The sequence below is a fragment of the Eumetopias jubatus genome, unplaced genomic scaffold, assembly GCF_037043125.1.
Source record: "Eumetopias jubatus isolate StellerSeaLion01/CBP00866 unplaced genomic scaffold, mEumJub1_p1.0 scaffold_3, whole genome shotgun sequence".
Taxonomy (NCBI): Eukaryota; Metazoa; Chordata; class Mammalia; order Carnivora; family Otariidae; genus Eumetopias; species Eumetopias jubatus.
In genome coordinates, this window is record NW_028274809.1 from 115,552,653 (window position 1) to 115,565,522 (window position 12,870).

The 12,870-nt window shown below is 44.6% G+C and overlaps 1 protein-coding gene across 1 annotated transcript in view; it reads right to left on the reverse strand.

Annotated features, from left to right (window-relative positions):
* The window catches only part of LATS2 (large tumor suppressor kinase 2), a 75,978-nt gene extending 66,689 nt beyond the window's left edge, over positions 1 to 9,289 (reverse strand). Inside the window, exon 1 of the mRNA XM_028107042.2 lies at positions 9,085 to 9,289. The gene's annotated coding sequence lies outside the window, so the exon portion shown is untranslated. The remainder of the gene's footprint in view (positions 1 to 9,084) is intronic.
* Between the last annotated feature and the right edge of the window lie 3,581 nt (positions 9,290 to 12,870).

Consider the following 12,870-nt stretch of genomic DNA (forward strand, 5'->3'; position numbering starts at 1 on the left):
GCCCTGGTGGGTTGAGGCTTGAAAGCTCTCTGGAATTTACTCTAAAAACACAAAGTTGCTGAAAGCTGGGGAAAAAAATCAGTCTTTTGTGGGGACGGGGGGGGGGAAGAATATTTTTATTTAAGTTGAACATATATTTCTTAAGGTGCACAAATCATAAGATCAATGAATGTTCACAAAGAACACACCCTTATAAAGAGCATCTAGATCAAGGAGTGTGTCATTACAACCCAGAAGCCCCCAGCCCCCCACAGACCAATGCCCCAGGGGGAATCGCCTTCACTAACTTCTAACACCAAGGATTAGTCTGACTGGTTTTTGAACTTTATATCCATGGAATGACATGGTCTGTACTCCTCATGTCTGGCTTATTCTGGTCGACACTGTTTGGTTATTCATACAGTGGTATGTGCCAAGAGTTTGCTATCCTTCACTGCTGAGTAATATTCTACTGTATGAACATACTTCTTTATCCATTCTGCCACCGAAGGGCATTTGGGTTATTTCCAGTTTGGGGCTTTTGCAAATTGTGCTGCCTTTCTTATGGCTTCTGGAGGCGGTGTGACTCCAGCCCCAGAGCTAGGAGTTGAGGAGTGAGTGGTCTGCTCTAAGACATTGCTTCTACCACCACAACCAATACTTTCCGTGTAGTTATTGGCAGAGCTCTAGTGGTTCATGTGGTACCTTTGTGGGACTATAAAAAGGTACCCCTTCCTCAAGTAAATTGTTTGTTACTATATTATTGTACAACTCCTACCCTGGGGAGCTTTCCAGAGCTCTGTGGACAGTGGCCTGGCCCTCTCTGAAAACATACCGATGCCACATGTCACAATCTATCACAAAGACATGCACACACACGTAATATACACCCCCCACGTGAGGGGGGCAGGTAAAGTCTGAATCACAAGGAGGGAGGGAACTGGACCTCTGAGGCAAGTGACAGAGGAGTGATGTGTACTCTCCAGAATAGGTGCGTAACATGTATGCCATGTGGCTTAATCCGGGGAGGTGACTCTCTACTGCTGTACAGGTATTCCGTGAGTGGCCCAGGGTCTCCACGTAGGCTACACATGCCCTCATATAAGCGAGCATTTGTATGATGTGAGGTATGCCCTTTTACATGTAAGGCCTTTGAATAGTGTACAACCTGAACACCCATACAAGATGGCTCTGTTACTAGGTTTTAGGGAAACAGAAAATAATGACCAGCCTCTGACTTTAAGGGAGTTCACAGTTTAAGATGGGAGACAGAGAGAAGATCAATTACTTAGATAATGTGACAATAAAAGTCTACCCAAATATTATGGGGATCTGAAACAGAACAGTAGCTGGAGAACAGAGAGAAGTGAGTGGATTTAACAGCTTAAGAAATAGAACCTGTAAGGGTTGTGATGTTCACTAGAGGACTAAAAGTTTGAAAGGGGAGGCCAAGTTTCTGGTTTAGAAACCAGAGCTGATGGTAGCACCAGTCTCTGAGCCAGGACAACCACCTGGACAATGAGCATCAAGAAAGAAGCCTTGGTGGGGAAGGAAGAGGGCATTTATCAGGAGGTAAGGACAGGTCTGGGGGAGGCTGTTTCAGAAGACAGCCGTTTCGGTGCAAAGGAAAAAGCAGCTGGAGCTGGCTTCCACCCCCAGCTCTGGCACTTAGTTCCATATGATCTGGGCAAGCACTTCACCTCTCCAAGCTTCAGTTTCCTGCTGGGTAACAAGCCTTTCTCTGTCTACTTGACAGGGCTGCTCTGAAGATCACAGGTGAAACTGCATGTGAGATCATTCTCATCTGTAACGCACAACACACTGGCCAATTATTAGAATTACTAAGAAGTTCAGGACTCAGAATCCGTTAGACAAAAAAGGCTTTAATCAAGTCAAGAGACAAGACCAGGGCAAAGTCCAGACTGGCTTAGTGGGAAAGGTACCAAACTGAATGTAGAAATGTAGGTATTTCATGCTCACTCCAAATGACTCCTCTTTAAACGACTATTTGATGGCAATGCTTGAAAAGTTAAAGAATCTTCCTTTTTAAAAAAGAAAAGCACGAAGAGAGAAAAACTTAAATAATTAGACTTAACATTTGAAACGTGTGCCTGCAGCCGGGCCTGGGAGCAGTACCTGAACTTCAGGAAGCTGACTGCTTCCCAACCAGCCAGCATCAGGTTCAACCTGGATGGCCCTGGGCAACTTAAAGGCAACAAATTCTTCCTTACCTCTGGAACTTAGCAAGACTATTCTCTCTGCTAGGAACAAATACCACTCCCAGTCAGGTTCACTTATGCCTCCTACAACTCTCAGCTGAAAAATCCCCTTCGCAGAAGGACCTCCATGCCCACCTAACTTCAGAGACCCTGGTGTTCACTCACAGCCCCGTCCCAGAGTATAACGAATGACTGATGTGCCTGCTTTCGTCTTGAATCACCTCAACTGTAAGGCCTGTGGTGCAGGAGCCTGCCTGTCGGACATGCACATAGGCCCAAGAAGCATCTGTTGAATGAACACAGGAAGTCACCTAGCACTCTGGGTCCGTCCCCTCCATCCTACACCGATGACAAATCCTGCCACTGGTCTAAGGGCGGTGCGGGAGGGCACCTGGCACAAGGCTGAGCACATGGAAGGCACTCAATAAACAGCAGTGCTTCTCCTCTGAAGTGTAAGATGTGGGTCCAGGTGAAATGTTCCCCAGTGGAGTTCACACATAACTATCATATAAAGTTGCATAACACAGCATATTATCAGTCAGAAAAATGAATGAAACTTTGACACAGGCTACAACATGGATGGACTTTGAAAATGTTATGCTAAGTGAAGTAAGTCAGACACAAAAGGACAAATACTTCACAATTCTGCTTCCATGAGGTGCCTGGAATACGCAACTTGAGACAAAGCAGAATGGAGATGGCCCCGGTCACGGGGAGCTATTATTTAGTGCGTTCAGTTTCTTTTTGGATAATGAAAAAGCTGAGTACAGATGGCAGCGATGATAGCAGTAACAATGTGAATGTACTTAAGGCAACTGAATTATACACTTATGAAAGGTTAAAATGATAAATACTATGTATTTTTTACACTCATTCAAAAACGGGGGGAAATCGTCTAACTATTCACATTTTGCTAACTAGCGTTTGAAGAATGGTTCCCTTGCTGCACACAGTGACACATGCAGAGACCAAACCTCAGGACAGGGCGCTGCCAGGAGGGCAAAGTCCCCTCACAGAGCGCAGTCTAACCTGCCGGGTGCCACGTTCGCCCTCCCAAGTACGCCGTCACCCCCACCGCCAGGAGGCCGAAATACACAACAGCGAGCAGCTTCCAAAGAGCAGCGCTCCTGAGATACTTGGGAGTTTTAAGCACTCATGTGTCCCACAAACATTCCAGTTATAAAGCCAGCCGGCACAGGTGAGCAAGACATTTCTGTGTTGATGTCTTGTATGGATGCATGAGCCCAGAAATACCAAGTGGATGAGCCCTTAAACAGAATCCAGACCAGAGGTCTCGGTTTCTTTTCTTTTTGTTTCCCCTCAACAATTTATGATGAAAATTTTCAAACATATAGAGAGGTCAAAAGAATGATTCAGACACACCCCATAAACCCACCACTGGGGAAGTTCCTCCGCGTGGCGGGAGTAGGAGGTTACCACACACTCTTCTCATGTTCTTCCCATCTTCCACCATCACCTTGACAGAAAGCACTGGTCCTGGGACCACCACAGGTGTTGCCCTGTCTCTGTAAGTGAGTCTGTACAACAGCACCTCTGGGCAAACTGTGCTCCTGCCTGAACAGTCTGGAAAGCATGAAACTCTCCCTCAGTCCCATAAAGAATGAAAGTATTTTCTCAGCTTGAGACCTTGTATTTTAGGTTTTAGTTTGAAGACAGTTGATTTCATGGCCAAATTATGAACTTATGAAAGAATTTTTCATGAGAATACTCACCAAAGATTGCAGCTGGAAATGGGCTACTCTGACACACTACTATATCATTTTAATAAGTTCTTTCATCAAGAATTTTCTAAATATGACCCTAAGGCCTCATGAATGTGGATTTTAAAAAAGAGCATATCAAGCAAAGTAAATCTAATTTTGGAAATTCATTTGGCATCATCAATCAATTTAAATATACTTTAAAAGAAACTAGACACCAGAATTTCAAAACTATAACACAACTCACAGAACAAAAAAACCTCATTTTCAAACCTGGAACTGAGACAACTACTTAGAATAGGTGGCTCATGTAAAAATGTGAGAGCAATATTTGAAGCATCTCTTAATTTGGCCCTCTCAAACCCAATTCCAATCCTGGAAAGGGCTATCAGATGTTCATGAACTTTCATTCTAATTTCTGTTAGTGCTTCATGAACCCACACTGGATGCTAAACACACATCAAGCACCAACCACAGAATCAACCAAACCCATGTCTCTTGAGACCCACACTAATGACAAACACCGGCATTTTTAAAAACAGTATTTCTTGGACCTAAAATTCCAGTTATTATTAAAATCATATCCTTACTATAATTAACTAGCAAAGTTGAAACTAACTCAGGCAGACAGGTCAGGCCTCCAGCCAGATGCCAAATGTCAGAATCACAAACTACCATGCTGATGTACCTCTCCAGTACTGTCCAGGCTGGGAAACCACACAACAGTGGCTCCCCCTCATAATAAGGGTCTTTGAGGAAATCAATTATTACAGTCCTCTGGGGATCCAGGAAAATTCTCCAATAAATAGTGGCAATCACAAGGTTGTAGTGGTTTAGAAGTGCCATATGCCAATACTTTGCTGGGTATTATGAGGTCTCACCCAAGTAGAATAGGGTCTCACCTCTAAATAAAGCTTACAATCTATTTTTTTTTAAAGATTTTATTTATTTATTTGAGAGAGAGAGAGAATGAGAGATAGAAAGCATGAGAGGGAAGAGGGTCAGAGGGAGAAGCAGACTCCCCGCTGAGCAGGAAGCCCGATGCGGGACTCGATCCTGGGACTCCAGGATCATGACCCAAGCCGAAGGCAGTCGCCTAACCAACTGAGCCACCCAGGCACCCTAAATAAGCTTACAATCTAGAGGAAAAACAAACCATCACATTCTTTATTAGCTCTGCACCTGATATCTGTGGGATATATATGTATGCATTATGAACAAAGGCATAAAAAATGGAGCCAGAGAAGTCTGTACTCTAGATGACCACAGAGAATGATCAGGTTATAGACAGATTTATTATCCATTATTTGCAGCATTCCTAACAGCAAGCAACTATATAGGATGGGTCTCCTTATCTTCAACTCCATACCCCAGTAAGGGTTTTCAGTCTTTAAGAAAGCACTGCTTCCTTTCCCTCCAAATTTCAGACATACACCAGCTAGGGAATCAGAACACCCATCCCATTTGAGAGTCCTGCTATGGACAGAGGTAAGACTGTGACTGTCCAAAGAATCCCAGTACATGTGCCTATTTGGAGAAAATCTACCAGAGAAAGGATTGTTTCACCAAAACTGGAAAGGCTAAAAGGCTATGATTTGATGAAGGAAGTGTGAAGCTATTCTTAGAGTCTGGAACTTCCTGTGAAAAGGCTCAAACATAGAAGAGAAAAATGAATAGGCAGATAATGTTGGGGAGGGGGCAGGTAAACTGTCTGGGTACATTTAATGAAAACACAGGAGTGAGACTTCTGAGGTAGGATGATGTTAATTAGGAATGAAACTTGCTGGTTCTTAGCATTCTTAATCAGGAAAACTGCTTGGAGGCAGGGAGGCCAATACTCCAGAGGCCCACTCCATTCAAGAGCCAACTTACATTCATAAAATCTTTACCATCCTTGCTAATTTAGAGGTTATAGAATCTACGTTATGCCACAATAGAGCAATGTTAGTTAACAATAAATATAAACCACTGCTACAAAACATGAGATTTTTCACTTGTCCTCCAGAAAAATTCCCATGAATGTCAAAGATTAGCACATGGGCAAAAAGTATTTAATTAACTTAAACCATTTGTTACAATTAGGTTGACATGGTCTAGATGGTAAGCAATATAAGGTTTTCATATAATGAACAGTAAACATTAAGTAATGTCAAATTTCCATTCTAATTTTAGTATCACAACCATTATCTTTATTTCCGACACTACCTTGTTTGAATAACAGCTCAAAAATGAAATTATAGATCAAATAACATTAGCTTTAAAAATACTGACAGAACAGCCGACTTAGTGAAACTGGTGGCCCAAACACCAGGAGCCATTCACAGGTGCTCTGTGTAATAAAGCCCTGGTTCATACAGCATCACCCACGCAACATATAAAGGGAATGGTGACCCCCGGACTTGTGCCACAGAGGCCCAGTTCTGTCCAGAGTAATTACTAAGCAATAGGCTTTTGTAAAAAGGAAGGAGATTCAGGGAATTTTTTGAGCTGGAAGTCCGTCACTTTAGGGATTATCAAGCCCAACCCCTTCATTCTGCTGAACAGGATATTGTGCTCCTTTTAAAGCAGATTTACAGTCAAGACAAAGTAAAAGCACTGAGTTATCTTCTCTATTTCTTCAAGTCATTTTTTTAAACGTCAGTAGGGAACACTGTTTAGAAGTTTCACATTATAACCATGAAATGAAATATAAAAGCAACTTTTCAAAAACTGTGTTGGTCTGGTTTATCTAATACAAAGCAGAACACCCCCGCCCCCTCCAAAAGCTTTCCCAAATCCTTCCTATGTGTTTATGGTGAATTTATCAGCTTCAACACCTGCCCCCCCATCCCCACCCCAACACAGAGTGGGATTTAGAAGCCTAGGGCTGGCTATTTACAACACAGCATTTAAAATAACAAGGCATCTTATTGTAAAAACATTCCCCTCCCACCAAAGGAAAGTTCCTCCCATCAACCCTGTGATTTGCTAAGGAAAGAAATATGTACAGTTCCAATTTACACTTAGGTCAAAACTATTTCCAACTAGAAGGAGAGACTAGTAGAATCCTTTCCAGTTCTAAAATTCCATGATTCTAGTAATTCAACTTAATACTTTTGCATGAGGTCTTCTGTTCAGATGCCTAGTAATTCAACTTAATACTTTTGCATGAGGTCTTCCGTTCAGATGCCATTTTAAATTGCTTTACATTTTGAGATTTATTAAATGTTTAGTAATTTTAATTTCAAAGGAATGCTGGTGTACTCATTAAACAGTGTTCTATATACCTGGATAATGAGACCAAATTTTATGAGAGGCTGAATAACATAGTGTCTTGTTAATTATAATTTAAAACAGACTTTCTTAAACAGTCTCTGCATTCTTATTTTGGAAGATTGTTCTGTTACTACCTTATTACTAAAGGAAAGAGTAAAAATAGGAAATAGTAAAAGCTAAAGGAGAAAGTAAAAGATACACGGCAGCTTAGACTCTTGATTTAGCACTCAAAAATGGTGATCCATCATGGAGGGATTTATCCTGAGATTCAACTAACTATATGGAGCAAGATCTACTTAGTACAAATTTCCTAAAAATAAGCCACGAGTTGCTTTCCCCATTATTAAAGGAAGACTCCTCATCTACTAATTTAAACAGAACACCTGTACAAAGACAATACACATTTTGTGACTTTCCACTCAAATTTCAGTATCTTTAAGTTTCTTAGTAAAATGTGGGCCAACTCTCCTTTAAAAATGTAACATATTTGCCGAATACTTTGGGAAGAGAGCTGTTTGGCCACTGGATTTTTATCTGCCAAATGTATAGTCTCTGGCTTAAGAGTACCGTTAAACAATTTTAAAAGTCTAGATTACTATTAAGAGCACGCTCACTTATATCCTCCATACATGTGAAAATGTAAAAGTTCTTGTTTAAGATTTTGTCATAAGAAAACTACAAATAAAGTATACTTTCACGGTTATGATTGCAAGAAAAAAAAAAAAAAACTTCTCATTCGAAGGGCTCAGAACACACAGCCAGCCAGCAGCCTAGGACACCCGGGCCCCCGGGCCGTCAGGTGAGTTTCACCCTCTTCTGGGAGGGGTCTACCTTCCCCGCCTTCCCCTGGGGTACTGGGGACTAGGAATCAAAGAACGACAGGTTTGCTCCAGGCTTGCACTCCCGCTCAACCCCGAGAGCCAGACTTCACCCCGAGAGAGATGCTCTCCCTGAAGTTCCGAAGGCAGGCTTGCGGAGAGGTGACTGGCAAAACGCGAATAAACTCAGAATCCGTAACGCCGGAGTCCGGCAGGGAAACTAACTGCACGTGAGGTTGCATCAGAAAAGACAAGCTCCAGAAAGTCGGCTAAACTAGGACGCAGGAAAGGCGTGTTATGCAACGGCCGCCGCTCTCACCGCCGCGAAAGCGTCCCTGAAGCTCGGGCTGCGACCCGCGAAGACCGGGAGGCAAACTTGGAAAGGTCGGAGCGAGCGCCGGCCCGGCACCACCGGGGGCTCTGCGGGCTGCACCGTCCGTGGCAGGCGGGTGGGGGGACGACCGCACGGCCAGCGGGGGAACGACGCCGCGGCCTGTGGGGGGACGACCGCACCGCCCGGGGCGGACGACGGCGCGGCCTCTGTGGACCGCGGTGCAGCGGGCGCGGGATCCCGACGCTGTCTGGCCCCCCAGCCGGGTCTCGCGGTAAAAGCCCAGCTCCCCGGGACCGTGGAGGCAGGGTACCCCTAGCGCGGACGGCCTCTCGGGACGCCCCGCTCGCCGCCCCGGGCCGGGCCGCTCCAGCCCCGCCGGGACGCCCGGCCGCGGCCGCCCGGCGCACAACAAAGCGGCGCAGCCCCAGCGGCCGGGCGCTCGCTCCCAACTTCCCCGGCTCGGCGGACTCCGGACGGCCCGCGACGACGCGCCGCCAGCGGAGGCGGCTCCTGGCCCGGGCCGGGCGGGGGCCGTGGGGGCAGGGCGCAGGGCTCCGCTCTGGACAAACTTCCTCGGCCGCCCCGCTCCCCGCCTCTCGGCCGGGCCGCCCCGCCGAGTCGGGCGCCCCTCCCGGAGCCGCGGCCCGCAGCGGCCCGAGGGTGGGCGCGGGGCGCCCTGGGGCCCCGCCGGCCCGCGGAAACTTCCAGCCGCCGCGCCTTGGCCCCTGGCCACACGCCCCCCGCCCCTGCCCCTTCACCTCCTGGGGCGCGGTCTACACCCTCCGGGGCGTCCTCGTCCGTGGCTCCGGGGCCTCGCGCGCCGGGGGACCGGGCGCCAGTGGCTGGAGCGGCTGCTGGCCCCACGGGTACAGGGGAGCCCCGGGCGGCGGCGGCGCGGGCGGCGGCTGCTCCATCTTCCCGGGGCGCTCACGCCGAGGTTCCAGCGCGCAGACCCAAGTGGGACATTCGCTACATTGTTGGCATTCCACGGGCGTCACGTGACCCCGCCTCCCGCGTCACTCTCGGCCGCATACCAGCCCGGGCGGGGCGCCTGCGGCCCTGGCTGCTCGGCTGCCGGCCCGCTCCGCCCCGCCGCCGCTTCCTGCCTCCCCGGTCGCGGCCGCCCGCGCCCGCCGCCACCTGCCCGCCGCCTCCCCGCCGACTCTTGCGGACCTTTTTGCCACTTTGTCACCCGCCCCCAGCTCCAGTATTGCCGCTTCGACTGCACTGGTATAAAAGTTGGTAACTCTGTCGTTAAAGCCACTGTTTTCTTAAGCGTCTCACACTAGCCCTGGCGAAGAAAGTAAGTTAACAGGCCTGAAGGAGCCACCAAGTTACCAAATAGGTGTCAGCTGTTAAAAGTAGGGGCAGAAGAGGACAGCTTAGTCCATGGAATCAAGTAATGAAGGACGTTCAAATGTATATCCAAAATTAGTTTTAATTTAATCAAACCCCAGTGCTGTGGAAATTTTGTCTATGAGAACTGTTTCATGATGTGCAGAACTAGATAGAAATGTGTACCAACAAGTGAGAATCTGAGTTTTGCATCTCCATTTGTGGTCTGTGGGTGTGGTACAAGGGCATATGCAGGGATTGTGCAGAGATGTGAGTAGAACTAATAGCCTGGAAGCAATCCTTAATCTACTTCTGGACTCTCCTGACATCATACTTCCTACCACCTATAGTCTGTGGCTGATGATGGTGAGGGCTAATATTATTTTAAAAGCCAGTCCGATTTCCTTTTTAACTAATAAGTTCTTGTGAAGTTCTTAAATTTTAACGTGAAAAGAAATGGTAATGAAGGTCATTATCTCTGGACTTTTTAACAACCTTACCAGTCCCTGGTCTGCCATCCTGTCCACTTTCGTCTAATTCCCACCCAGGCTTTCAGCCCTGCCTCCGTCTTAGCTCTCGCAAGGAATGAATCTTCCTAGATCGCTCTCCTGTTTTCTCTACCCTTTGAGCTCTGGTAATTAAACCAATTATTGTGTGGCTTAGAGTTCAATTTCATTTTTCAATCTTATCCTGTGCTCTACCCAGGCATCTTGGACGATATAAGTCCCCAGTGGATATTCTGTAATTGAGTCCGTCTTGCACTCACCTGTGTACCTTTTCACTCATACACTGACCTTACTCTCTCCTCCCCAGCCCCAGGCCGGTAGGGCTGGCTGCCATTCTTCTTTGTGTGTGTTTAAAGGTCCTGCCCTTGCTGTCTTCAAAGATGTAAACATAATTAAAGAAAACATTTTTTTTTGTCAAAGAAATATTGCAAATAAAAGGAATTTAGTGACTTAAAAATTTTGTATAAACCCCAATAAAATTTTGTAATTTTACTGACCATTAAAACATTGTTTGCAATAGTGAAAAATCAAGAATAACCTAAAATATCCAGCAACAGGGAATAGTAGGAAAATAAAAAGTAAATATTCAAGTGACGAAAAAGCTAAGTGAATGAACTAGCTCTATACTTTTCATAGAATAAATGATAGAATTCAAATTATAGAGTGGAAAAAAAGCAAGGTGCAGAACTATATATACACTATGATACCATATTCATAAATAAAATGCCACAGAACCTATACTAATCAATACTTTTATAAGTATAGACATGGAGACTGCAAGAAGATGCACCAAATTCATTATGGCTGTTGCCTATGTAGAAGGAAGGAGGGAAATTAAACTGAGAAGAGTAGAATGAGGACTTCAACTTTACCTCCAATATGTTATTTCTTTTATTTAAAAAGTGATGCAAAACTGTCAAAATCTTAAAATTTGTTGATTCTGGGTGAATAGGTTCAATCATGTGTGCTGTGTTATTCTTTGTGCCTTTAAAAAAACCATTTTTTTAAAGTTTTCAAATATCTATATATATGAAACAAATTGGAAACAAGTAAATTGCTAAATAGAAGCTTGCTTGGCGGGGTGCCTGGGTGTCTCAGTCAGCTAAGCATCTGCCTTCAGCTCATGTCATGATCCCAGGTCCTGGGATCAAGTCCCATATAGGGCTTTCTGCTCAGTGGGGAGCCTGCTCCTCTGTCTTCCTCTGCCTGCCACTTCCCCTGCTTGTGCACACGCACACACTCTCTCTCTCTCTCTCTGTCAAATAAATAAATAAAATCTTTAAAAAAAAAGCTTGCTTGGCCAAATTGACACACCTATGCAGGAGAATATTATGATTAATGGTCATGTTTATTGTTATTCTGGATATGTGTTTATTGATATAGAGTCATTCATTCCTTAGGGTTTTTTGTTTTTTTATTTTTTGAGTACTGCCATGAGTCATGGGCTAAACCAGGCACTGGGGATACCATGGAGAGCAAAACCACATGATTTATCCCCTGCTGGAGCTGACAGTCTTGTAGATGTGTTTGAAGAAAAGCAAGTGGTATCCAATTTTGTAAAATAATATAAGTATATATATTTATATTTTAAAAATATGTATACAAAAATATATATTTTATAACATATAATATAGAATTTTTAAAAAATATACAGGTATGGGGGCGCCTGGGTGGCTCAGTTGGTTAAGCAGCTGACTTTGGCTCAGGTAATGATCTCAGGGTCCTGGGATCCAGCCCTGCCTCTGGTTCCACATTCAGCAGGGAGTCTGCTTGTCTCTCTGCCCTTACCCCTGCTCTCTCTCTCTCTCTCAAAAAAAAATCTTTTAAGTCCAGAAAAGTATGCAGCCAAATGCTGAAAGTTGTAGTTTCTGGATATAGTCATTCTGGGTGATTTTTTTGTTTTATTTCTTTATTATTTTTTATATGTACTTGATTTTTTTATGAAGTTTTTAATTTTAATTCCAGTATAGTTAACATCAGTGTTACATTAATTTCAGGTGTAAAATATAGTGGTTCATCAATTCTATACATTATTCAGTGCTCATCATGATAAGTGTACCCTTAATCCCCTTCACCTATTTCACCCTTCTGGGTGATTTTTGTCTCGTAGTTCTTAATACTTTTAAATCGAATAATTAACAAAAATTATGTTTAATAAGTACATCCACACAATGCATCAGCTGAGAAGAGGAGAAAAAGAGAGAACACAAGTCCAGCTGAGCATAAAGCCTACAGCCGGGGCAAAGTTACAATGTATAAATTAATTAACGTATATATACATATATGTTAACTAACTTATACATATATATGTGTGTGTGTGTCCTTACTCTATACCAGCTGCTGCCCTAAACCTCTGTATTCTCATTTAATGCTCTAGATAACCATGTTATTAACCCCATTTTTCTGGAAGAGGACTTTAAAACACAGAGAGCCCCAGTAACCAAGAGCTGGGATTCAAACCTTGATAGATCTGACTCCAAAGCTTGAAATCACGGACCTCAAGAATCATGATTATAATGCACTTATAAATAAGGAAACTGAAATCAAATAATGGGCTTTGTGCAGTGAGGAAGAGGGGAATTCAAAGACGTGTCTCCAGCACGAGCCAGAGGAGAGAGAGGCTGTGGATCCACTCCCTGGCCAGTCCCCTGCAGTTATGAGGCTAGGATGTTTTAGGGGTTCTCACTGAGGATTATGCCCTAA